Raw genomic sequence first — 27,341 nt, 5'->3', positions numbered from 1 at the left:
GTGAGTGATAGCTGTCAATCATCCCTATGTGCTCCTTTGTTAAGAGAAACAATATTACTTTTGCTTTGCATAGTATAGTACTCACCTGTACACCTCATTATAAATAATCAAATTATTTTTAATGGGCATGGTTGCATTTTCCACAATTCTGGCCACGTGGGTGGCCGGAAACATGCAAATGTTTTCATTTTGGCCCATGTGTTTCATATGGCCCATGTATTCGGCATGTTATGGGATGGGATTTAGATTACGACACCCTTTTTAAATAGAAGAGGAATATGCTTAACGCTGATTCGTCGGTCCTTCAGTGCATAAATATGTAATGACATAATTTAAATAACAAAAATGAATATCAATTTGCCAAAGTTAGGCTGCTTACATTTCGTTTTCAGCAGCATGTAGTTGTGAATTGGATAGGACTTTGATGATTTTGGCGGAAAAAGTTCCACGCATTGCATTTATGGGGAAAACCAATTTTGATTTTCTGTTTTCCCTTTCCCCTTTTGGTTTTGAAACAGAAAAACCGCTACAGAACAAGTGATTTCTGTTGTTCTCTTTCCCTGTTTTTCCGTTCTGGTTTTAAAACAGAAAAACCAAAAAACAAGTTTGTTTTTCGTTTTTTACTATTTTATTTTCACACGGAAAAATGAAAGAACGAAGGGTAGGGGAGACCGGGGATGGTTGTAACACTTTTTGTTTGAGCATCGGTAACTCAGTGGTTGTTTGTGCTAGCTCTCTCAAACTTTGATACATACAACCCATATCTGTCTTCTACACATATAACTCTCTTGGACATCTACTACACAATCATAGATTAGGTGAATTAGTGTCAAATACAAAGAGTTCCGTTGTTACAACCTACCCCACAACTGGGGTGAGTTGTAACACTAGCTGGGGATGGATGTAACATGGAGAGGTAATTTGCTAAAATAAGATCCACACAATACAATTTGTAATATAACTTTATTGATGAACAAAGCACACATTGTTTTGAATAAGCTGAACTATTAAGTGACAAAAACACTTATTCATTAACTGAAAACTATTTCTGTGTGTGTTTGTTTGAGTGTGCGTTTGTGTGCGTGTGTGGACTGTAATTCTGTATGTGCATTTGTCACAGGTTTAATCACTGTCACAATGGTGGCAAATGTAGACGGCTGCCCCTGGAGTGCAGGCTGTGTGGGCCCAGAACTGACAGCTCACACATTTAACCCACATTTCTTTTGGCCTCGAGTTTGCAAAGGATTCCATGCACACAATGCAGAAATTCTCATCATCTGAGGTTTCAGAATCCTCTTGAACTTTGGGCTTGGGCCTTTTGCTTCTTTGCTTTGCTTTCTTCTTTTGCACCTTTCCAGGTGGCAGGGTTATTCTTTTTTTAAAGGTCTTCTTCCTTGCTTCCTCTTCAAGTGCCTGTTTCACAGGTGTATCTGTCAAGATTTCTGATTGCCTCCTCTTTCTATTACCACTGGCATTCTTCCTTGGACCTGCTTTGGGAAATGGACGGAGAGCAGATGGACTGAAACCTTTTTGAGCAGCTTGACTTAAGTCCAGAGGCTGATCCAGAGAAAAAGCTTGACCTGCCTGGTCAACTGGAGGCTCGGACCGGCTCGGCTGAGCTGGGGGCTCGGGCCGGCTCGGCTGAGCTGGAGGCTCGGACCGGCTCGGCTGAGCTGGAGGCTCGGGCTGGCTCGGCAAAGCTGGAGGCTTGGGCTGGCTCCACTGAGCTGGAGGCTCGGACTGGCTCGGCTGAGCTGGAGGCCAGAGAGGCAGATGGTTCAGGGCGGTCTGTGATGGTACATAGTCACAGTCCTGGAAAATGTCTGGATTGAAAGGCCAGATGCCTGTACATCTAAAACCAGCTTGTACATTGTTTGGTGTAGCAGCATTGGGGAATGCAATCCTGACCAGGCTTGGGATGTTATAGATTGTCATCGGTTTTGCAGGATTCATTCTCATCCATGCATCACTGGCTGTGTTTATCAGCTTCTTGAATGGACCATAGACGCTACGATCAAGAGGCTGTAGCTTGTGCGAACAGTGGGGTGGCAAAGAAAGGAGAACTATCCCATTTTCTTTGCAGTAAGTGATTGCCTTCACTGAAAGATGGGAACTGTGGTTGTCCAACAACAGTAACACCTTCTTGTCAGGACTGACTTTTGTCTGCTTTACAAAATGATTCAGGAAGATTAAGAAATCTTCCTCCTGCATCCATCCGGAGCCATTACCACACCCAACACTGCCTGGTGGTCCATCGTTTAAGAAGTGGTCTTTGTATCTTTTACGTGGGAAGACAAAGGCTGGAGGAATGACATTTCCCAGTGCATTCACAGCACAAGCTACAGATACCAGGACACCCCTTTCTCCTGAGGTCATTGCACCAACTTGCTTGACACCGCGCCGTGCGATTACACGGTCAGGAGTCTGGACAGTTGTGATACCCGTCTCATCCACATTCCAAATATCGTTTCCAGTAAAGCTGTGCTTCTCTATCACATCTCCAAGCTTTTTGAAAAATCTCTCCACATTTGGACGGTTGAAACTTGTGGCCCGTGACAAACTAGTTGGCTGTGCAGCTCTGATGGACAGATTTGGATGGCGTTTCATGAAGCCGGAAAACCAGTCAGTTCCTGCCATGGCTTTCTGCTTCCATGAATGGGGATATTTACATTTATTCTCTTCTGCCAACTGGTATGCAAACTTCCTGACCTAAAAACAAGTGATCAGTAAACTTGTTATCCCCATGAATGATGTATGAGCCCTTGGGGCAATAAGTAATAAACAAGCCACAACAATTGTTGCTGAAAAGCTGTAAATAATCTTTACCTCTTTATAATGGGGATAATAATTGTGAAGTGAAATTATTATTTATTTTTATTTTTTTTACTATGCCTATCTCATTGTTACCTCTCGAGGGGTTAACCCATAGAACAGACCAGCTGCTTCTGTTAAATACTCTGTCAAGAGTTCCTCCTGTGCCTCACTGAAGACCTTCTGACTACTACGGTAGCCTACATGGGGCCTCTCACTTGAACTCCTCTCTGAGCTTCTTTGCAGCTTTAACATATCTGTATAGTGTAACGTGACAGATTGAATAGGCCTTGGCCACTGATCTCAGAGAATCTCCCTTCCTGACTTCAATTGCAGCCTTTCTCAGAATTTCTGCAGGGACACCCCTGTTTGTTTTGCGCTTCCACTGCCTTGGCATGCTAGAAAAAAGGTGAAAAGTACAAAAACCATATTGAGTCATCATAAGGGGATGGTTGTAAAAGTTTTTATGAACTGTTACAACCATCCCCACAACGACCAGCCATTACATAGCTAACTGTTTAAGGTACGTGGGTTTGAAGTTAGCATGAATGCTAAGCATCAAATTAAACTAGAGAAACGGCTCCATTAGGTGATATAAATTGCAACATTGCATCTACAATACAATAAACGCTAGGCAAATAACAATCTTGATTTAAAAAAATACTTTCTTACCTGAAAATCAGTTTTTTGGTTTGTAATTTTTTCGTGTTGCTAACAAAGAACTGCCACTTCTCATTTCCTGCTTGGAAAGGAAGTGGGAGTCTACGATATTGATGACATCACTGTAGTTCCTTTCTAATTGGTCAAACTGACAGTGTTACAACTAACCCCGTGTTACTTTCATCCCCGGTCTCCCCTACACGGATTCATCTTGTAAACTGTTCAATAGTGATGTGTCGTTCGTTCATTTTCTCGTTGCCGCGCATCGGGCTGTTGCATAGGCTCGTCGAAGTAAACAGAAATGATTCGTTCGGGTAAGAGTCTTTGGATCATTTTTCATGAACCTGCATTGGCTCTGTAGTTAGAGGAAACAAGCGATTCGTTCATTTCCCGACTCTGTCTTTCTACGAGTCTTTGGATAATTTTTCTACGAGTCTTTGGATAATTTTTCACGTAACCTGCATTGGCTCTGTAGTTAGAGAAAACGAACGATTCGTTCATTTCCCGACTCGGTCTTTCTACGAGTCTTTGGATAATTTTTCACGTGACCTGCATAGGCTCTGTAGCAAGAGGGAACGAACGATTCGTTCATTTCCCGACTCGGTCTTTCTACGAGTCTTTGGATCCTTTTTTCACGTGACCCGCATTGTAGGTATTCCCCCCCCCCCGCCCCGCCCCGTTGAAATGAACGAATGACTCGAAAAAGTCGGAGATCACTAAGTAGACATGTGTGGTAAATATTGAGATGATAATTGTCTCGAGATATAAAGAGTTAAATCAGAAATCATTAAAAGAAATCTCCACAGCCCACCCTTCCATAGCTGGCAAGAACCTGGCCTGTATAGACTACATCTTATATTTCCTGTGTGTGTGTGCCTATATCTTTTTTTCTTATTTATATTTACAAAGAATGCTGCTTGGTGTTGGTGGCAAATAATAATTATAGGTTGTTATTTAAAGGTGGTTGAGGTTAAAATTTCCCCACAAAAGCGTATAAAAAATACATTTGGAAGCTTCGATATCGTGAATCGAAATCCGAGTCTGAATGATGACGTATAATTGATAAAGAGTTAATAGGTGCGTTCGACATGACCCGACTTCATGCGGCGCTGCAGGCGGCTGACTTGAAACTGAATTCTGGTTAGACTTTTTGTCCGACTTGAGACGGCGCAGAGGATACGTCACTGTGACTTTGCCATCAAAGTACGGTGAGATCGATTCGAGAACTGCCGGCTGTGTAGCCGAGCGCATTTTCTCAAGAGCAACTGCACGGGTTCAAGTGCAACACAGCTATTTCATGATTGGCCAGACTCACACATGACAACTTTGATGCGTGTTTTGTAATATTCGGACACCTTCAGTTTCGCCAATGCTCAAATCCAGACCAAACTGTTGAATTGAATAAAAAATGTATGGAAGAAAGGGTTTTACTCCGCCTCACGGAAAGACTACGTTTAATTATAAATAGAGTAAAGTAAGCAAACAGCGCTTAATCGGCCGGGACTGATGTCAACGCAGCAAACCACGAGAAGCTGCTCCGACTTCACAGAGCCATTTTCAACTCCTCCCCGACTGCAAGTGGCCACTCTCGCCGTTCACTTCATGCAGCCGCAGTCCATGTCGAACGCACCTAATGAAATTCTGCGTGTGATAGAGACGCATTTTCTGTTGATAGAAATGGATGGGAAGAATTTGAGTAGAAACTGCCAAAAACAGGGATTTGGCGTAGATATGGCACGCAAAATAGATGTGTAAACCCGTGTCATGGATGTGCAGAAGTATGAGACTGGGTTGGCAGAGCGGACGCCATGCTGACGCCAAGTATTTTTCCTCTTTGTTAGGCTTTAATTATAATTCCCGCCTCTGATTGAAGCCACGCCCCCTACTTAAAATTGGGGCCAAAAACCTAAAAAAATAATAATAATACTGAAACGAAAAAAAAAAAAATTGAATCTGAAAACATGAAATGTGAAACTGAAAATATGAAAGTGAAAAATTAAAATGTATAACTTATTCAAAAGAATTCCAGAATTTAATCGAAATTTTATTCAACCTGAAAAAAAATTGGTACACTTATTTTGTCTTTGAATACATGGTTTTATTTTTCAAGTTTTTGACCAAAACGTAAATTTTCAATGTCAAGCTTTAGTTTTTTGACTAAAGATTTGTTTTCAAATTAACAAAACATTTGGCCCTGATTTAGCTCCATACCCCTTTTGATGGAGTTGATGGCATAGAGCCACACGTGTCTTCTCGACTTCGCTTATCACCATGGTTATCAGTATCCATTAAGTCCAACTTAGCATAGCCATGATCGACTGATGCTGGCTGGCAACTACTTTCTTTAAGCTCATATTGAGACATTTTACCTTTTTTCCTGCAGGAAAAATGAACTTTATTCAAATCAAAAACTTCCGTGGGGTTATTTCAAGTATAGTCTTACTTTGAGGGACTTTAGACAAGAGCACTTCACCAATACGACCGCTCAGTGCGCCATCTTGCCTCTCTCCTCCCCGCAATTGATGTCAATGAAAGTGCTCAGTGAGGCAAGCGAGATCACAAAACTGGACCGCGCCATCTTTCCACTTCAGACTCTCCCGGTCTAGCGTTAAACAGTGGCTCGCTTTTTTCCTAGCTCCGATACTTTAAAAACAAAATTATACTTTATTATTTAAGTATAAACACAAAAACGCACTGAAAACATTAAATGAACACATACATACATGGAAAAAGGGGTGCATGAGATTTACATTAAAGAGGTTGTAAGGCATTGTAAATCTTCAGAGTCTGGATGGCTTTCTTATTTGTCAGTCCTTTTAAAGTTTCAAAATATAATTTTATGTCACTTTTTAATTGGTGAATATTCGGTTTTCTTTCAGACCATTTACATTTATGGATATAACATTTTCCAAATACAATTAAAAGATTAAAATTGAAAACATGGCATTTAACCAAATCATTACTTTCATAGTAAAACATTTTATCTCTATTTTGTAATTTTATCCTAGAGCCACACAATACATAAAAATACATCCTCCACCTCAATCCAGAACAATCTGACATTAAAACATTCACACCCCCACCTCTTCTCTGTCCTTCGGCCCACCTTGACCAGGAGGGGGCCAAAGCAGGTAATACCACAGGTATGGAACACTGGTTTAAACAACCTGAGTCGGGGTGTTGGCAGGTCAGCCATCTTCTGGCCTGCTGGTTTGGATCTCCATCGGCAACACTCAACTCATCTGAGTTGGTGACGCTTTACTGCCTCGCGGCCTCTTAGGATCCACACCAGACGTCTCAATTCTGCAAATACTCGTTCAAGTCCAGGATGGCACAACTTTGCATCGTACTCCTGGATGAGCAACCTTGTGGAAGGGTGACTAGGGTCAAGTACGATAGGGTGGACAGCTGCTGGATCGAGTCCCTCCACTCTCCGAAGCCGTCCTCCCACTCTGATGACTTGATGGGTTGTGTCAAACTCCGGTGAAAGGCAAAGGAGATGGCTACTGGATGCCACAGGTTTACCTGCCTTGATGTGTTCGTAATCCTCTGCGAAGCACTTTTGCTGAACATTCCTGAATGTCAGCATCTCCGCAGCCTGATACGTACTAGCTGGCGGTTGTCCAGACAGGCCAGCCGCCCCATGAAGCTCCTGAGCAAGGGAATCCACCAGCTCCTTCCAGGTCTGAAAGCTAGTCTTGTCGGTTCCCTGTAGATTGGAGGTCGTACTTAGCCCACAGAAGGCGGAACGCTTGAGTTCAGTGGTGTCCTCTGACACAGAGTGGTTCGGTGGATGAAGGATTGGCCACTCTTCAGGAGATGACTTTAAGAATTCAGGCCCTTGAGACCATCTGTTAGGCTTCACAAGCTCTTGTAGGGTTTTACCTCTTGTGAGGTCATCTGCCGGATTCCTTGAAGAATCGTCATATCTCCAGGCCTGGAGGTCAGTGAGCTCCTGTATTTCCGCCACCCTGGTGCCTACGAATACTTTAAAGCGACATGACTCAGAATGTAGCCAGGTAAGGACTGTGGTTGAGTCACTCCAAAGCACCAGGTGGCGGATCTCAAAGGTGAGCTCATTCTTCAGCAGCTTTACTAACTGAGCTCCAGTTACTGCTGCACAGAGCTCCAGCCGGGGTATGGAAAGTGGTTTCAGAGGTGCAACCTTGGAGCGTGCATGGAGGAAGGCCACATGAATCGTTCTGTTGGCATCTTCGGACCGCAAGTAGGCGACTGATCCCTTTCAGAAGCATCACAAAAGATGTGTATGTCTCTCTTGGTGTCTGGATGATCCATGTCAGCTGGGGTGTAAGATCTAGGCAACTGTATCTGAGGCAGGTATGCAAGCTCAGTTTTCCAGGTATGCCAAGCCGTCAGAAGCTCTTCAGGGAGATTGGGGTCATCCTAGTCCCTCTGCTTCTCCCACAGCCGCTGGACCAGTACCTTTGCCCGTGTGGTGTAAGGAAGGATAAACCCAAGAGGGTCGTACTGACTAGCTAACACACAGTAGATGTTGCGCATAGTTATATCTTGATAGATGACTGGTCTGTGCTTGTAACTGAAGGTGTCAGCATCACATTGCCAGCTAAGCCCTAGTGTTGACTTGTGTGCTTCGGTCTTGTCATGGCCCAGCCACAGCTCCACCTTATCTGATCTGGCATCTGCTGGCAAGTGACTGATGACCTCAGGCCAGTTACTGGCCCACTGGCAGATTTCAAAGCCTCCGGAGGACAAGAGGCCTCTTAGACTGTCGATCAACTGCCTTGCTTCCCTGCTGTAAGGCTGAGTGTCAGAGGCAGGTGCATTGTGATAAGTCTCTTCCATGAGACTGGTGTGTAGGCAGCTGCCTGTAGTAAAGCTGCTCACCTGGATGTGGAGTAGGCGGGTAGGGGTTCCGAGGCATAACTGATCTTGCTTGGTTTAATGCCTTGTAGCTCACTCATCATCCTGTTCAGGGAGTCCATCAGGAACTGCTCTCTCATGTCTGCGGGCTGCGCAGCAGCAGGATGATCATAGGCTCTGTGTGCTACCTCTGGAATCACATCTCTGCGATGATCATACACGTGGCATGTAGGGCTGAGGTGCAAAGTAAGGCCTGTGCACAGACTGATCATAAGGCGAAAACCCCGTAGGTCTGCTGTGATGCACTGATTGTGCCCTCGGAGGTTCAGGGCCCTCCCAAGGCCTATGTAAGGATGCAGGAAACTGTTGTACCATCCCTGGTGGCGCTGTCATCTTTGACTCAGCACGGACCAGGCGCTGCTGGTGACTGTAATCTGCAGGCGCTTCATGGATATTCCACTCATCCTGTGTTATGTACTCTGCATGCTGGCTAAGAGGCCTGGCGGAGCGAGATGAATGCGGTGTCATCCTCGTTGCTCCTTCTAGTCATGCGGTGATGCCTGTCTTCTAGCCCCTGTGCATACTGTGCTGCATTGGGCTCCTGGTACTGCACTGTCTGCCGTCGGCCCATACCTTCGACATCATCCTCTCTGAAGTAAGCAGGTGATACTATTGCTTAGGGCGTGTAGAAGCCACTGGAGGCTCCCCAGGAGGTAAAGGATATTGCATTCCGAAGGCTTAGGAATCCAGAGAAGCACCACTCAATCCGGCTCGAAGGACCAATGTAAAACTGATAAACAGTTAGGGTTAAAGGACTGTATAGGTTCAGATATGGTGGTGTGTCTGTTAGAACACCTCTGGAGTCGGAATGCGTTCTTCTGAGGTTACGTGGCTATTGTAGGCAGCACAGGAATACACAGGATTCAGGCACATTTAGTTTAACTCTTTTTATCTTCTTGTTTTGTGGTCTATCAAAAGAGAATCAATTACAGATTATACATTAGTATGCATACATAACATTCACATACAGGCTTAATATCTCAGACACAACCAATTGTTAATGACAGCATAATAATGGTGATTACTATGTGATTTTGCTGCCATCTAGTGGTCATTTACGTCCATTTCAGTAACCTATAATTATAACTATGTCAGTAACATGCATCTTTGCGGTTGGAATAGAATACTCATTCACATTCCAAATAATAATACCCAAAAACGTACACATATTACACAAATCTAACATACTCACAAACGTCAATAACAGTTCACCTAAACTACGTTAAGAGTAGCCAAACATACTGCTAACGTCTTCACATACGAACGATGTCTTGTTTTGGTTTGGGAAATCGGATAAAATATAGGCTAACCCATTGCCCATCCTCTCATAGATTAGATTAGATCCAACTTTATTGTCATTACATAAGTACAGGTACAAGGCAACAAAATGCAGTTTAGGTCTAACCAGTAGGGATGGGATGTATGGCACTGACGCATCGATGCTTGTGTCGCAAAACCAATACGCATACGTTTCGAAAAAGTGGTTTGGAGCCCCGGTGGATGTAGGTGGTATTGTTTTTCCGATTTTCTACCCGACTCGACCGGTCTTTTTTATTCTATTAACTCCAGTCAACATATCTAAAACTATCTCCCCCAATAATTTTTGTTCGATTCTCGAACCTGGCTGATACTACTAGCTTTTTCATAGAATAATCTTTCCTGATTTTTGCTAAGTTTGAAACCAATCCGAAATGGGTAAACTAGCAGCCCATTTATTTGCTTAAGTCAAGAAAAGTTGCCTGGAAACGTGTTTGCGGATACGAACAGGGGACGCGCACAAAAGGGAACATCAGCAAATCGCTGATTTACCTGAGCTGAATGAGAACAAGGAGAAAGGGCTTGATAATCTACAGTTGCCTGCCTTTATTGTAGCACGTTTTACAAATGGTTGCACACATACATGACGGTTGTTTGTAGAGTTTATGTCCGTTATTTTAAAGCAGATTTAACCATTTCGTAATGAACAAATTATTATGCTCACGGCATGACAAACGTAATTATAGCATCATATAATTAGTTGTAATATCGTGGCATGTTACAGCGTCATTATTGATTGTTGACATGTTATTCTGGAGCAAAGACAAATATGAATAATATGTCTGATAGCCACAATATGGTCGTTATATTGTTAACTTTATGTCAACACTACAACGATGGCATTAACAATAAGCCAGTAATAGTAAACAACACTCATCATCATTATAATAGTAACATAGGTAGGCTATATAGGCTTCATTTAGCTTGCTTTGCAAAGCTAGAACAACGACAGAGCCAGATATATAAGTTTACAGTTTATTTATCCAACACAATACAGCAGTCAAACTATAAACACGAAGCAAAAAGAACAACGTATAGGCCCTGCACGTATAATACTACAGTACTAATAGTATTGATCTTCGTAACGTTTACATGCATCTGCTTCTTGATCGGGCTTGTACCACATTCTGACAGTTTTCTGCTATGCCTTAGCTCCAGCTCACAAGCTCGCGAGTGGTTGTCGCAAAGTATGACGTATACAGCTAGTTGCAAGCATGCACGAGTTTCGGAGCTGGGGGGGGGGGCGAATAAGATGGCGGGCTAGGCACATGTACTTTTCTCGGCTCTCCAGCGAATCTTGGCTTTATATTAGAATTCAACCTTTTATCATCCCAATCATTACGCCTCAGTGTGCATCCGTGCAATGGCAGCAAAAAAAGGTTCCAATATCCCGAAAATAGTGATTTCAGGGCAAAAAGGGAGGGGTAAAACATCGAACGCTCTTGCTGATCACGAGTACGTCATGGAAGTCTCCCACGTCGATCATACAGAGAAACGCAAAGACCTTTCATCCTTACAGAACACCCCAACAAAAACATCAGCTAAAAAACAGAAAAATGACGAGAGCCCCGAGGTTTCTAATGCAACTCTCATGGAAATTTTTGTTGCCAGATTTGATTTACAAGATGGCAAGCTGAGTAGCATTGAGCGTAAGATTACTGAGAACAGTCTACTGATTGTCAGCCTGACAAAAGCTGTGGAGTTCAACGCGGCGGAGATAAAAGACTGTAAAGCTAAAATTAATTTGTTCGATAAATAACTTAACTCCGTTACCACATCTCATGCAGATCTGATAAACCGCACGTTGGAGCTCGAACGCTACAAAAGACGATGGAACCTCAGAATTATCGGAATGAAGGAAGTAGCTGGAGAAGATATCCGAAGAGAAGTCATCTCACTCTTAGCGGAAATTGCTCCTCACCTGCACCACAAGCTTGAAGAGATTGTGGATACAGTCCACCGCATTGGCCCCAAAATGAAGGATAACTCCAGACAGGTGATCATTCAGTTCTGCATGCGGAAATACAGAGACGAGTTCTGGCGCTCCACTAAAGGCTCGGATGTCTGTAAACGCAAGGGTGTAAAGTTCACCGAAGATTTGTCTAAAGAAGATCGTGAAGCCCACGCTGCACTTTGGCCGAGGATTAGTGAGGCTAGAGCTGCAGGGAAGAAAGCATACTACCGTGGTCCCTATGGCTACTTAGAAGGCACACGGATCATCAAGGAAGGTTGATATCAACCACGTTCATCCTCCTGGCAGGAGGTGTAAAAGTGAAGGCTTGTTATATTCTTCGCTGTTGAGCGAGATCGTTACAGTGCTTTGTTTGAGAGAAACTTAGCCTATTCTGTGTGCTTAGAGCACGGTTAAGCGTTTTTCATTTGATTATTTATATTTTATTACATATAGGCTACTTAATTTTATTTATTATTTGTTTCTTTCCGTTAAATGTTCTCAGTGAAATCGTATTTTTCATGTACTTCTTTAAACGCAAGGGGCCTCCGTAACTCTATCAAAAGGAAAGCTTTCTTTCTCTTCTGCAAAAGCAAAACTCACACTGTACCTTCTTGCAAGAAACTCATTCCAGCCCTGATGACGCGAAGTTCTGGGCGAGTCAATGGGGGGACAGGATAATCTTCAGCCATGCTTCTACGAACTCTGCAGGAGTGGCAATTCTATTTAACAACCTGCCAGGCAAGATCATAAAGGTACTGACAGATTCACATGGCCACTGGATTTCAGTTGTTATAAACATTGACAATATTTTTTTTATCTTATTTAATGTGTATGGTTACAATAGTGTTCCCCCAAATAACAACCTACTCTCTGAAATTTCTAATGCACTGTTTGACTTGAAGCTTATGTATCCTACTGATAATATAATTACAGGAGGAGATTTCAACATGGTTATGGATGAAGCATTAGATCGCTTTCCGCCCAAATTTGATACCTATCATCCAAATCTTAACCTTCTCAATTTTTGTTTAAATAATAATATAGTGGACGCTTGTGGAGAGCTGGGAACCCAAATCTTAGACAATTTTCCTGGTTCAAAGTTAATGGTACTTCCAAATCGAGAATTGATTATTGGTTAACATCAGCTAGCCTAACCGACTTCATTAAAGATACCTCAATTTCCACAGCACCTTTGACAGATCACTGTTGTATCTTTATATCTTTCTACCCGGGTAAAAGAGAATCACGTAACAAGCGTTATTGGAAATTCAATGCTGATTTACTAAAACACAAAACCTTTTGCTCGCAAATCCAATCTTTAATTAATGAGGTAGCATCGCATAAAGACCTTATTTCATCTCTAAGTAAATGGGAATATTTAAAACACAAGATTAGAGAATTTTCTATACAATTTAATAAAAATTTAAGTAAAGCCAAAACACAAGTGGAGCTAGAAATAACAAGAGAATTAAGCTCTCTATGTAATAAAAGTGAAATAGACAATGAAACTAAATTGCAAAATCTAGCCTTGCAGTCCAAAATTGACGAATTGTATATTCAAAAAGCTTTTATAGACTTGAAAAAAGGCGGCAAGAGAGAAATGCCATAACCTCTCTCTATGTAAATAGGGATATAAAAACATGCCTTAACATAATTTCCTCAGAAATATCACAATTCTACAGCTCCTTGTATAACTCATCATTCTCTGCATCTGCCTGTAAGACTTTCTTTGATAATATACACACTAGCTTACCACGGTTAGACCAGGAATTTAAAGACTTTTGGAGGCTGAAATTAGAATAGAGGAACTAGATAAAGTGATAGAACATTATCTTCAGGGAAATCTCCAGGCCCTGATGGCCTTACGTCTGAATTTTATAAGTTCTTTAGGCTGGATTTGAGAGAACTTTTGTTTCAAGCCTTTGTCGAATGTATACAAAATACTACATTGTCTTCGACTATGAAACAAGGTTTAATTATTCTTATTCCCAAACCAGGTAAAGATACACGACATATAGATAACCTTCGTCCCATCACGCTACTCAACTGTGATTATAAAATTCTAGCTCATATTTTTTCCAACAGACTCAAGAAAAACCTACATCAAATAGTGCGTGAATCACAATCTGGTTTCATAAAAGGCAGGTCAATACATAACAACATCAGATTAATCCTGGATATTTTAGATTATCAAAACTGGATTGAGGATGAAGGTTATATTCTTTTTCTAGATTTTAGAAAAGCATTTGACACGATCAAGCACAATTTCATAATTAACTCCCTCGAAAAAAATTGGTTTTGGCAGTAAATTTATTTCTTTTATAAAAATGCTATATAAAGACATCAATAGTTCTATTTCACTTTCATTTGGAACAACCCAAAGATTCAACATTTCACGGGGAATAAGACAAGGGTGTCCAATTTACCCTATTCTGTTTATATTAGCAGCAGAAATGCTTGCTATTTTGGTAGATGAAAACAGCAATTTTGAAAAACTAAATGTGTTTGGAAAACAAATTGGTATTAGCCAGTTAGCTGATGATACAGTGATCTTTTTAAAGGACCAATATCAAGTTGATAAAGCCATCCAACTAATTGATCTATTTTCCAAAGCATCTGTCTTATACTTAAATTTAAATAAATGTGAGTTATTTGCAATTCATAGTAGCGAGTTGGACTCTTTATGTAACATACCGGTTAAAACATCTGTAAAATACTTGGGGGTAACAATTTCTAGAGACAGCAATTAAAGCGTTCAAGAAAATTTGTTAAAAATCTTTCAAAGGCAAAACATATTCTCAATAACTGGCTACAAAGAGATATCTCAATTTTTGGAAGAGTTTTGTTAACTAAAAGAGAACTGCTCTCTAGAATTGTTTATCCAGCCTCTTCGCTAGCGTTCCCACTCCACTTACTAAAAGACTGTAACACTGCATTATTTAACTTTATTTGGAAAAATAAGAATCACTATATAAATAAAATTTAGTTCACAATTACGAAAACGGAGGGTTGAATATTATTGACTTAGAAATAATGAATAGTGTTTTAAAAACTAAATGGTTAAAATCGGTTCTTTGTAATACAGACAGTTTATGGTTACGGTCTCTTCTTCAATATTTGGGAAAATAGGTGGCCTGGATTTTTTGATTAGATGTGACTTTGAGTTATCCAAATTATCTCTCAAACTGTCTGCATTCCATCAACAAGCTCTCTTGTGTTGGAAATTAGCATTCTCTCACAATTTTAGTCCACACAAAACTTGTATTTGGAACAATCGTTTTGTTCTTCACCACAACAAATCTTTATTCTATGAAAACTGGGTTCGATATAAAAAATGTTCCCTACTGGACATGGTGGACATCTATGGTAATGTTCTTAACTACAATGATTTTTGTTTGAAACATGGGTTTGTTTGTCATCCTAGAGAGTTTTATACGGTTGTAAAAGCCATACCAAAACCCATAATTTCGTTGGTAAAAGGGATTCTTTCACACCAATCTGTAACATTCTCGCTCCCATCTCCTTGTCTGGGTGAATTTTCTATTAGAGATCATAAATGCAATAAATATATCAGAAATATATTCATTGATAGGCTTTATCCAAACAAAGTTAAACGTATTATGTTTTCAAAGATTTTGACCCGGAGGAAGTGAAGGAACTGAGAATGAGTTATCTTAACTTTCCCAGTCTCCCTAAAGTGAAAGATCTTCATTTTAAAATGATAAATGACATACCCATCTAAAGAATTCCTTAATACAAAGTTTAATATTGGTGATAACTCATGTCAATTTTGTGGAATTCACATTGAAACTACGGAGCATATTTTCTTTTATTGTGATTCTTCAAAGTTGTTTTGGTCACAGCTGTACAGTAAAATGTCACATATTATTATGTCACAACCCCCTTGAATACAAACAAGTTAAGTTTGGTGTAATGAAAAAAGATTGTTCACAACAATACATGGTCAATAACCTTTTTCTATTTGCCAAATATTTCATCAATAAGTGCAGATTTTTGAAGACCCCTCCATCCTTTCCTAATTTTATTAATGACCTTAGGGCTTTTGCTTCCTCGCTTTGTACCATCTCAAATGAAAAAGCTTCTAGAGTAGCTAAATTCTTCAATGAGATAAGTGACCTATAACTCCTAGGTACCCCTTGCAACAACCTACTTTGATATACATGTCTGTTTATTTTGTTTTTGTTTTCCGTTCCTTTCTTTACCTTGATTTGAGGTTTCGTTGATGATAAGTATTGTAATTTGCAACTATGTCTGCCTTTTGAGAATTGTTAATAGTGTTTGAACATAGCCTATTTTGTATGAAACTTGTCTATTTCTCAATAAAAAAAATAAAAAAAGTTTCGGAGCTAGGAATAAGCTTCTGCGCAACACCGTACAAGTCGGTCTGGAAAGATGGCGCGGTCCTTTTAGCGCTCTCGCTTGCCTCACTGCGCCACTGAGCACTTTTCATAGAAATGAATGGGGACGCCATCTTGGAAGACAGAAGTAGCTGTCTCTAGTTATAATAGATGCGTTCGACATGACCCGACTTCATGCGGAGCCGGCTGCAGGCGGCTGACTTGTGCAAAGTGCATTCTGGTTAGACTTTTTGTCCGACTTGAGACGGCGCCGAGGACACGTCACTGTGACGTCGCCATCAAAGTACCGTGAGATCGATTTGAGAACTGCCGGCTGTGTAGCCGAGCGCATTTTCTCAAGAGCAACTGCACGGGTTCAAGTGACGACACAGCTATTTCATGATTGGCCAGACTTACACACGACAACTTTGACGCGTATTTTGGAATATTCGGACACCTTCAGTTTCGCCAACACTTAAAAAAGTTTAATTGAATAAAAAATGTGTTGAAGAAAAGGTTTTAGTCATTCTCTTCACTAACGGAAAGACCAAGTTAAATTATAAATAAAGTTAAGTAAGCAAACAGCGCTTGATCGGCCATGACTGACATCAACGCAGCAAACCACGAGAAGCTGGAATGTCCAACTTCACAGAGCCGTTTTCAACTCCTCCCCGACTGCAAGCGGCTACTCTCGCCGGTCGTTTCATGCAGCCGCAGTCCACGTCGAACGCACCTATTAACTCTATGGTGTGAAATGACGATGCCACGTGATTGATGACGTTCAATGCGTCAGACGTCACAAACTGGTTCAAAGTTGTGGCGCACTTCTAAACCTTAGAAGAGGGAAAGAAACCAGTGCGTGTCATCTTAATAGGAGGCGAACACTACATTGGCAGAAGCGCAAACAGTTATTAATAGAGTACATAGAGGACGATTAGAGAATTATCATTAGCAGACGAGAAGTAGGTTATATTAGCATAAGAGTATAGTTCAGCAGCAGAAGAGAAGTAGGTTATATTAGCAGAAGAGTATAGTTCATTAGCAGAAGAGTAGTACAGTTGAGAATTATTAGCAGAAGAGCAGAAAGTAAAAGACGATAGAGTATGGATGCTACCGGAGTAAGAAAGCAATTCCCCTGTACCCTGTTATGGTACACTGCCTTTTTATATTGCACAAGCACACCCCCACTGTCCCCAAAAGTATTTCCCCAATTCACAATACATATCACAAATGTAAGGAATGAGACAGCTATATAAGCAGAGCGTTTGTGTAAGCTACCACTCTATCAGCAGTCATTTAATACTTCCATACACATTCTACCGCCCTTATACTGTTTGCAGAACATTACAAAGTGTGGTGTAGACCAGTGTTTCCCAAACTTTTTTTCTGGGGACCCATATTTTAAAAGTCACAAGCCTTCGCGACCCAAGCCAATAGACATTATTTGTGAATCACAAAATAAATAGATTTGACCATTAATGAGGATATTTTATTGTTATTTTATAAATTATATTTTATTGTTATTTCAGAACTTGTAGGCCTACTGCCATTGTTAATAATCTATCTCAGACTGAGTGATCACATCTCTCTGAACAATTGAACCGGATATATTTAAAGAAGGTATATACAATAAGTGCCTATTTGGACATTAAATGTAGGCTAGGCTATTAAAAAAAAAACCATTTCCATTTCTTCTTCTTTTCAACATAAGATTTCAACAAAAGATTACAAATTGTACAAAACATGTTGTACCATTTCAACATTAGCCTACTAATGAGATAGGTGGGCCTGTCTGCGTTTTTGTAGTGTGTTCCAGTCCGGGGTGCATGAGGAGAGCGCAACACGCATATCAGGCGCAGCATTCACGCTGTTTCTGTGTCTTGTCTTCATTTTTGTGAGCACAGAAAATCCCAATTCACACATGTATGTGGTTGTGAAAGGAATAAGCATAGAAATGCTGACCCTACTAAGGACAGGATATTCTGACGATATGCTAATCCAGAATGACGATAAGGTCACAGATCCATGGCGTCTTTGCAGAGTGCGATCGCAGCTGAGCTGCAACAACTCGGTTTCTTCTGCAGGACTAAGCGTCAACTCAAGCAAAGCCTCAGGACTCTCAAACTCGAAGGGATTTTGGATCCACCTCTTGTCATTCAGAATGGCATACCTCTCTGTTGGAAAATAGCAATCAAAGTTCTCAATGAGCGCAACGAGATGAGTTTGAATGAGCGCAGATAGGTGTTTCAGTTGTGTGGCCGCAACATCATGTTCTTCTACGTGCTTCAACACAGTGGGAATGTAGTGACTTGGGTCTGGCCTTCTGAGTCGTGCAAGCCACAGCTTCAAGGACTTTTGGAAAGCCTGAACATTTTTCCAATTAAAGAAAACATTGTCGTTGCGTCCCTGTAATTTCGAGTTCAGGTCGTTGAAGGATGAAAAGATATCGGCCAGATAAGACAAATTGAGAAGCCAATCATCATTGAATAATTCGGAAAGAGCGGACTTTTTCTGGATGAGGAACGCATGGATTTCATGTCTAAGTTCATAGAATCTGGTCAAAACTCTGCCTTTGGACAACCAGCGTACTTCAGTGTGAAACAGCAAGTGCGTGTGTTCTGCTCCCATGTCAGTGCACAGTTGATCAAACAGCCGGTTGTTAAGTGCACTGGCCTTAATGAAGTTTACAACGCGAATGACTTCGCTCAGTGTTTTGTCGAGGGCGGGGGGTATGCCCTTGCATGCCAATGCCTGGCGGTGTATGAAACAATGATTCCATGTAGTTTCCTCGCCTGCTGCCTCCTTTATTCGTGTTACACCTCCGCTATTCCTGCCTGTCATATTTGCAGCCCCATTGCTCGTTACGTCTTCACAATTTCCCCAGTCAAGTCCACACTTAACTACATAGTTGTTCAAGACACGAAATATCTGTTCTCCTGTGGTTCCAGTAGGAATATTCAAGCAATGCATTTTAATTTTTCAGCAGACTTCTCGTCAATGACAGCGCTAACCATGTCAATTGCGGCAGGCAAAATTAATTTCTCAGCAATAGTGTGTGGCTGTTTCTCAATGGCCACAAGGTAGGCAACCATGTAAAAGGCAAGTTGGGCTTTGTCATTTAATGTGACATTTTTCTGGAGAACGTTTGCAGATGATTTAATATCCTGTGCTTTTCTTTGAAATAAATCTAACGGTTTGTCCAATAAATCGGGGTGCACTGTTTCTAAATGTCTCTAAAGTTTAGATGGCTTCAGACTCTCGTTCGCCAGTTTTTTGCTGCAGATGACACACATTGGCCTTGCATCCTGGCTAGGGCCAGCACAATTTACAAAGCCATAATTCAAAAAATAGTCTTTGTACAGCCTTGCCGTTGCCGCCAATTTTCTTTTCTTTGCAGCAGGCTCCGATCCCTGCGCAACAGCGTTAATGCTAGCCTCACTTTCACATACACCCTCTGTATTTTCAATGCTAACACTCGTCGCAGCTTCATAGCGGATTGGCTCCTGACTTTCCTCGCTTTCCTCGCTTTCCTTAAGTTTAACTAGCAGCCTTTGCTGATATATCATCATTATTCTGCTTTTTGGACAACCAAGCAAGCATTTCTCAAATTATTTAAACCTAACTGCTGGCACACTCGTTCAGGGCAGGCAGATACGATTCACTGACTCTTTACTAGCTCCATCATGTGTCCGAAAGGTAGGTTGCACTAAATTGCAGAGTTCATTGGCGGCTGATAGGGTAAGCTAATTTTCAGCCTACATCATATAGCTACATTTTCCATTTATTTTGCTAGTTCACAGGCTAGTTCACCCCTACGACACTAGCCTGGCCTACTGTATGAGTGAATGAATGAACGAACGATCAAACGAAAAAATATTAAACTCAAAGGAAATGTGTGAATTAGGTTAAACTGAAACAAGGAACGTAGTGCATAATTGTATGATGAAAATTGGCTTTCGCCCAGCAAATACAAAGAAATATGTTGCAGCAGTTTGTCTTTCAACTACAGTTGCAAAATCCGCCATGGGACTGAACTTGATTAGCCTCGGAAACTTTTGTATAGTACAAAATCGCTGTCAATCAAAAGTAGATGCAGTCTTTCGACAGACCCTCCAATCATCACGCATAATGCCAGCATCCAGGCCAGCCCACTCCTCCATTCACCCCCAGAGACGCTGAGTGTCCGTTGGCGGGACATAATCGCAGCATTTATCCAATGAGCGTATAGTTTCGAAGCACTGAAGAAAAAAAACAGCCCCATGCTACGGGAATGTATGAGAAAGAATGTATCAGTTGACCTGCACGAATAGACCAATTATCACCCTACGTCACACAACTGTCAGTCAGGCTCAACTGCGCATGTGGGTTGCAAAAGACGAACTTCTCCCCGTTCTATTACTCTTGAAGTGTCGTTCAGGTCATCATATATCTCTGGCCACTGGATTGCAGGGCTTGATATTAACTTTTTGAGGCTCTTGGCCTTTGGACAAATGCATTTACGTTAACTTGTCTATGCACAAAAGTCACTTGACCCCGATACCCTTAAATAGCCTGTCCAAGTGATCGGGCAAAACTAGCCTGGCTAACGGAGGTCGCTTTCTCAGGCAAATGACAAATGAAACAGACAGGTTAAAGAAATCCGAGATTCTGGCTATCTTCACCAGACTCGTATCTACATTAGGCAGTCTTCCCTGACGTTTCTAGTGTAGAATGGAGTGAAATACAACATTGTGCACACTGCCAGTGAGCGAGTCTGACTGAGGCTATCGTCAAAACAGTGTAACTGGGATGTAGTCTCACTCAAGATTGCCAGTTTAAACAAATCAGAAAAATAATCGGACCATCTGACTAAAAGCAGAATTCCCATATCTCTTGAAAGCTGCCCTGCTCGACTTTTTAAATGTAGAATTGACTGTAAAAGTGTAAAATTATGAACTTTGTGACATGACGTGAAGACATGGTTGCCGCTCGACTATGCGGTCTGTACCGGGCGACATTCTCACTTAAATTTCAAGACTTTCGTGACCCAAATCAAAATTCTGATGCGACAGATCATTGGGTAATCGCTTTCTCTCCTAGAGGCATGTCCTCCTCTACGCTTTTGGTCTTTTTAAATCTAACTATTTGTATTATCCGTGTGGTCCTTTTGCCATTTAAAATGCCATCCTTTCCCGGTTTTCTGCAGCCACGTTGCGCGCGCATCCCGATTGTTTACAAACAAATAATTGGTCTATACGTAGCTGATTCTGAACTAACTCGTCTTCGAGATTAACGTGTTCAAACGCATTTAAAATGATAATGTTACGGGTCCCAAGCTGATGGGCCACAGCAAAAAATGATTTTGTTGGCTGTCTTTCAGTTCCCGGTAAATACATAAAAGTATTAACAGGAATGGAAACAGAAGCATGCTTTTCTCTTCCCAAATCTTCCCTTTATTACATCACATTTAGCTAACATTCCACTGTCCCTAGTGCTTCATTGTACATGCTTAAATGCTGATTTTTGTCCATTGTTTCAATCAAATTACATTCATGGTTTCTTCCCCTTTATTTCACATCAAGTTTGTTTCACATTACTAGTCAATAATTCAATAATTTATACTCAATTAAGTGTTTCCCCTATATTTAACCGTGGCGGCCCGCCACGGTTAAATTTCTGCCGCCACGGTATCAGAATTAGAGCTGTACAAAATTTTAGGCCGTCTATCAGCCGTGATTGTTAGAGCGCATGTCGGAGAATAGCACAGCTTCACAGCGCAGTTGAGATTGCGCGTGTGCCTTGAGAACTGAAAGTCGTATAACTTATGTTGTCAGTTCATTTAAGCCTGTTATTGTATTATTCTATAGTTCTTGCAAATATAAATTAAGTTAACTGGTGATTTTCGTTGTTTGTATTCTTCCCCTGCTAGCGAAATTGCATGTCTGTTGATTCGATAGCGATTGCTGCCCTTGCTCACGTTTGTATTTTAGGTGCATTATTATGCTTAAGTAACCTAGTTTTAATGAATAAACAGTGGGTATATTGTTATTATTTGCTACAGAATGCTTAGCCAATCAAGATCAAATGAAGCAGACAGTATACATGCTTCCGAATGGCCTACCTTAATCTGTAGGCTAGGCCACCGCATTTACAATAAATTGTTCATCAATTATTAATTGGCAGCATTTATGCCATTTAGAACATACTGTAAGGTGTCTTTAAGTATGCTACTTTTATTTCTTTAGGGGAAATAGGACGAAAATATGTGCAATATTCAATATTACATTAGCTATTAGACTATTACATTAAGATGCTCCGAAATATAGGGTTAGCAGTTTGTTTTGGCCGGGGGAGGGGGGGGGTAGACCTGACCTTCCCCCACTGCAAAAAATAATCCTAGGGGAAACACTGCAATTATTATACTCTCGGTCATCAGTTCCTTCAAGTAAGTTGGGACAATCCTCATTAACACGTTCAATAACTAGCACGGGGCGGTGATATTCACAGTCGGTTCTCTGTGCATGGAAGTACACCTTATAACATTTAACTAGCGTTAAGTGCATTATTTTTGTAAGCATCTCCACAACAGTTATATCAAAATTAAAACACATTAAACCTTGGTCAAATACTCAGGACCCCAGCTCGTAAAACATAGCTGTAAAAATATATACATAGCCTATGCTAATCCTTTTATCTCGGCACAACGGTCGCTACTTACAGAACATGCCGCTAGGTGCAGTGCTAACTTGGTATTTTGAACTCATCGTTGACCATTAAAATGTGTTTACAACGATACTTTTCACCAATAAATACATTAAGTTCATCTTTAAATCGGTAGGTTGTTGACTTCTCAACCAAATACTGACCTGGTAAAAACAGAAAAGTATTAGCAGTAATAGAGAAAAAAGCGTGCTTTTCTCTTCCCAAATGTTCTCTGAAGGGGAGGGGGCGGAGCCCCTCACGTAGCGAAAGCTGGGCGCAACACCACTCAAACTAATTAGTTCTGCTTCTCTTTTTCTTATTAATCAATGCTGTGCATGTTACAACATAAATAACGTATTACTGTATAAAGAAACACAGGGTGTCAATTTTGAGTATACCACATTAACACAATAGTAAATATTTACAGTTTTTTATATTTGCAGTCTTAAAGACAGGGGCGGTTTTAGGTACGGGCGGACCGGGCAGCCGCCCGGGGCGGCATTTTTTCATGTCACGTGGGGGGCGCACGAGCATAAAATAAATAAATTAGTGCTGTCAGTTTAACGCGTTATTAACGGCGTTAACGCAAACCCAAATTAACGGCGTCAATTTTTTTATCGCGCGATTAACGCTCTTTTTGGCCTAGCAAACTTTGTAGTTTTTTTTCACATGCTGTTGCAACAACTACCGAAGTTAGAAAAACTACAACACCACACCGGATTTAGCTAGACCGGAAACAAAACAACAGGCACGCCACACACTTGTTTGGCTTGCGATCCGGCTAAAGCGTAGTAGCAGAGCCCGTTTACGGATATGAGACATTCTCTGGTAGTAGGTTAACGTTACGTTTTGAGTTGATGGCGAGCGCGAGACGCCGAAATGGATGCCAATAAGATTCTGAATGGAAAGTTTACTTTTAAAAAGTTGCCAAATGGTTCCATTGACAAGACCAAAGTGATCTGTGTGTTTTGTCGTTGTAAACTGAGCTATCATCGCAGCACGTCCAGTCTGAAATACCACTTGATGGCCAAGCACACAGATGATGCGAATTCTCCGCCCCCTCGTCAAAGCCAGGCGATTGCAATGTTGTTTTCAATAACAAAAAATATTTGCACAAAGCAATCCGAACCACTTTTCCATGTTGATAAGAGCATTACAATTTGAAAAAAGAATGGGACAAAAAGAAATTAAGGGACATTTAGAATAGATAAAAATGTGCGATTAATTGTGATTAATCGCGAGTTAACTATGACATTAATGCGATTAATCGCGATTAAACATTTTAATCGTTTGACCGCACTAAAATAAATAAAAAATATCTGCGCCGTGAAGCCGTTTTCTCTTTTCTATCGTTTCACTGTGTGGGGAATTGGCAAATTGGCGCCCCCTTCAGGCAGCTGCAGGCACCCTTGCTTGCTGAGACGGTGCACTGCACAGAAGCTGTGTGAAAAAAGGGGAGGGAGACAGACAGCTCACCTGACTGGGTCTCCCAAATGGAACGGACAGGGGGGGGGGGGGTCCACTGTATGGTGCAATACTCTAAATTAGTGGGCTAAAGTCAGTTGCACCTCGACTTTCTTCCAAATAACGCACATTTCACTCATAATATTATAAATACAGGCCTATAGTTCCTGCACATTTGTGTGTTTTTTTTGTGTGAAATGGCTAATAAAAATATGTCACACAAAACGATTGTGGTCACTAAGGTGAATTGGTTTAGACTTGACTTCTGGTCGTGAGTGGCAGCGTTGGGGAGATGGGAAATCTGTTGACTGTTGAGTGCCAAATAAGATGGACAGGAAAAGGTCAAGGAAGCCATCAGGTGCCCAAATTCGAAAAAGAAGAAGAGGAGAAACGAGAAAAAGATAAAGGTAGCGTTATGCAAATATGTCCGTCTGTCCGTCATCTGCCGCTTGTCCGGGGATCGGGTCGCGGGGGCAGCGACCTAAGCAGGGAGGCCAAGACTTCCCTCCCCCCGGCCACTTCCACCAGCTCTTCCTGGGGGACCCCGAGGCGTTCCCAGGCCAGCCGAGAGACAGTCCCTCCAGCGTGTCGTGGGTCTTCCCCGGGGCCTCTTTCCAGTGGGACGTGCCCGGAACACCTCACCAGGGAGGCGTCCAGGAGGCATCCTAATCAGATGCCCGAGCCACCTCGGCTGGCTCCTCTCGACGCGGAGGAGCAGCGGTTCTACTCTGAGCCCCTCCCGGATGACCGAGCTTCTCACCCTATCTCTAAGGGAGAGCCCGGACATCCTGCGGAGAAAGCTTATTTCGGCCGCTTGTATTCGCAATCTCGTTCTTTCGGTCACTACCCATAGTTCGTGACCATAGGTGAGGGTAGGAACGTAGATCGACTGGTAAATAGAGAGCTTCGCCTTTCGACTCAGCTCCTTCTTCACCACGACGGACCGATGCAGAGCCCGCATCACTGCGGACGCCGCACCGATCCGCCTGTCGACCTCGCGCTCCATTCTTCCCTCACTCGTGAACAAGACCCCGAGATACTTGAATTCCTCCGCTTGGTTCAGGATCTCCTCCCCGACCCGGAGATGGCACTTCACCCTTTTCCGGTCGATTACAATGGCCTCAGATTTGGAGGTGCTGATTCGCATCCCAGCCACCTCACATCCTGTTGCGAACCGCTCCAGTGAGAGCTGAAGGTCACAGCCCGATGAAGCCAACAGGACCACATCATCCGCAAAAAGCAGCGACCCGATCCTGAGGTCACCAAACCGGACCCCCTCAACACCCTGGCTGCGCCTAGAAATTCTGTCCATATAGGTAATAAACAGAATCGGTGACATAGGGCAGCCCTGGTGGAGTCCAACCCTCACCGGAAACAAGTCCGACTTACTACCGGCAATGCGGACCAAACGCTGGCACCGGTCGTACAGGGACCGGACAGCCCCGATCAGGGAATCCGGTACCCCGTACTCTCGGAGCACCCCCCACATGAGCCCCCGAGGAACACGGTCGAACGCCTTTTCCAAATCCACAAAACATGTGTAGACTGGTTGGGCGAACTACCATGTACCCTCCAGGACTCCGCGGAGGGTATAAAGCTGGTCCACTGTTCCACGGCCAGGACGAAAACCACATTGCTCCTCCTGAATCCGAGGTTCGACAATCCGACGGACCCTCCTCTCCAGGACCCCTGAATAGACTTTCCCAGGGAGGCTGAGGAGTGTGATCCCCCTCCCCTTGAAGTTGGAGCACACCCTCCGGTCCCCCTTTTTAAAGAGGGGAACCACCATCCCGATCTGCCAGTCCAGAGGCACTGTCCCCGATGTCCACGCGATGTTGCAGAGTCGTGTCAACCAAGACAGCCCTACAACATCCAGAGCCTTAAGGAACTCCAGGCGGACCTCATCCACCCCAGGGGCCCTGCCACCGCGGAGCTTTTCAACCACCTCGGCGACCTCAGCCCCAGAGATAGAAGGGCCCCCCCCGATGTCCCCAGACTCTGCCTCCACGTCGGAAAGCGTGTTGGTGGAATTAAGGAGGTCTTCGAAGTATTCCTTCCACCGATCCAGGACGTCCCCCGTCGAGGTCAGCAGCGCACCATCCCCACCGTATACAGTGTTGACAGAGCACTGCTTCCCCCTCCTGAGTCGCCGGATGGTGGTCCAGAACCTTTTTGAAGCCGTTCGGAAGTCATTCTCCATGGCCTCGCCGAACTCCTCCCATGCCCGGGTTTTTGCCTCCGCGACCGCCAAAGCCGCGTTCCGCTTGGCCTGCCGGTACACATCAGCTGCCTCTGGGGTCCTACCAGCCAATAAAGTCCGATAGGCCTCCTTCTTCAGCTTGACGGCATCCCTCACCTCCGGAGTCCACCACCGGGTCCGAGGGTTACCGCCGCGACATGCACCGACCGCCTTGCGGCCGCAGCTCCTGTCAGCCGCTTCAACAATGGAGGCCCGGAACATGGCCCATTCGGACTCAATGTCCCCAGCCCCCCCCGAGACATGATCGAAGCTCTCCCGGAGGTGGGAGTTGAAGCTCCTTCTGACAGAGGGTTCCGCCAGCCGTTCCCAGCAGACCCTCACATTACGTTTGGGCCTGCCAGGCCTGACCGGCGTCCTCCCCCACCATCGAAGCCAACTCACCACCAGGTGGTGATCAGTTGACAGCTCCGCCCCTCTCCTCAACCGAGTGTCCAAGACATGCGGCCCCAAGTCCGATGACACGACTACAAAGTCGATCATCGAACTGAGACCTCGGGTGTCCTGGTGCCAGGTGCACATATGGACACCCTTATGCTTGAACATGGTGTTCGTTATGGACAAGCCGTGTCTAGCACAGAAGTCCAACAACAAAAACACCACTCGGGTTCAGATCGGAGGGGCCGTTCCTCCCAATCATGCCCCTCCAGGTCTCACTGTCATTGCCCACATGAGCATTGAAGTCCCCCAGGAGGACGAGGGAATCCCCGGGAGGAGCGCTTTCCAGCACCCCCCCCCCCCAGAGACTCCAAAAAGGGTGGGTACTCTGAGCTGCCGTTTGGTGCATAAGCACAAACGACAGTGAGGACCCGTCCCCCCACCCGAAGGCGGAGGGAGGCTACCCTCTCGTCCACCGGGGTGAACCTCAATGTACAGGCGCCGAACCGAGGGGAAACCAGTATTCCCACCCCAGCTCGACGCCTCTCACCAAGGGCAA

The sequence above is a fragment of the Hypomesus transpacificus genome, chromosome 12, assembly GCF_021917145.1.
Source record: "Hypomesus transpacificus isolate Combined female chromosome 12, fHypTra1, whole genome shotgun sequence".
NCBI lineage: Eukaryota > Metazoa > Chordata > Actinopteri > Osmeriformes > Osmeridae > Hypomesus > Hypomesus transpacificus.
Note: the sequence above shows the minus strand (reverse complement) of the source record.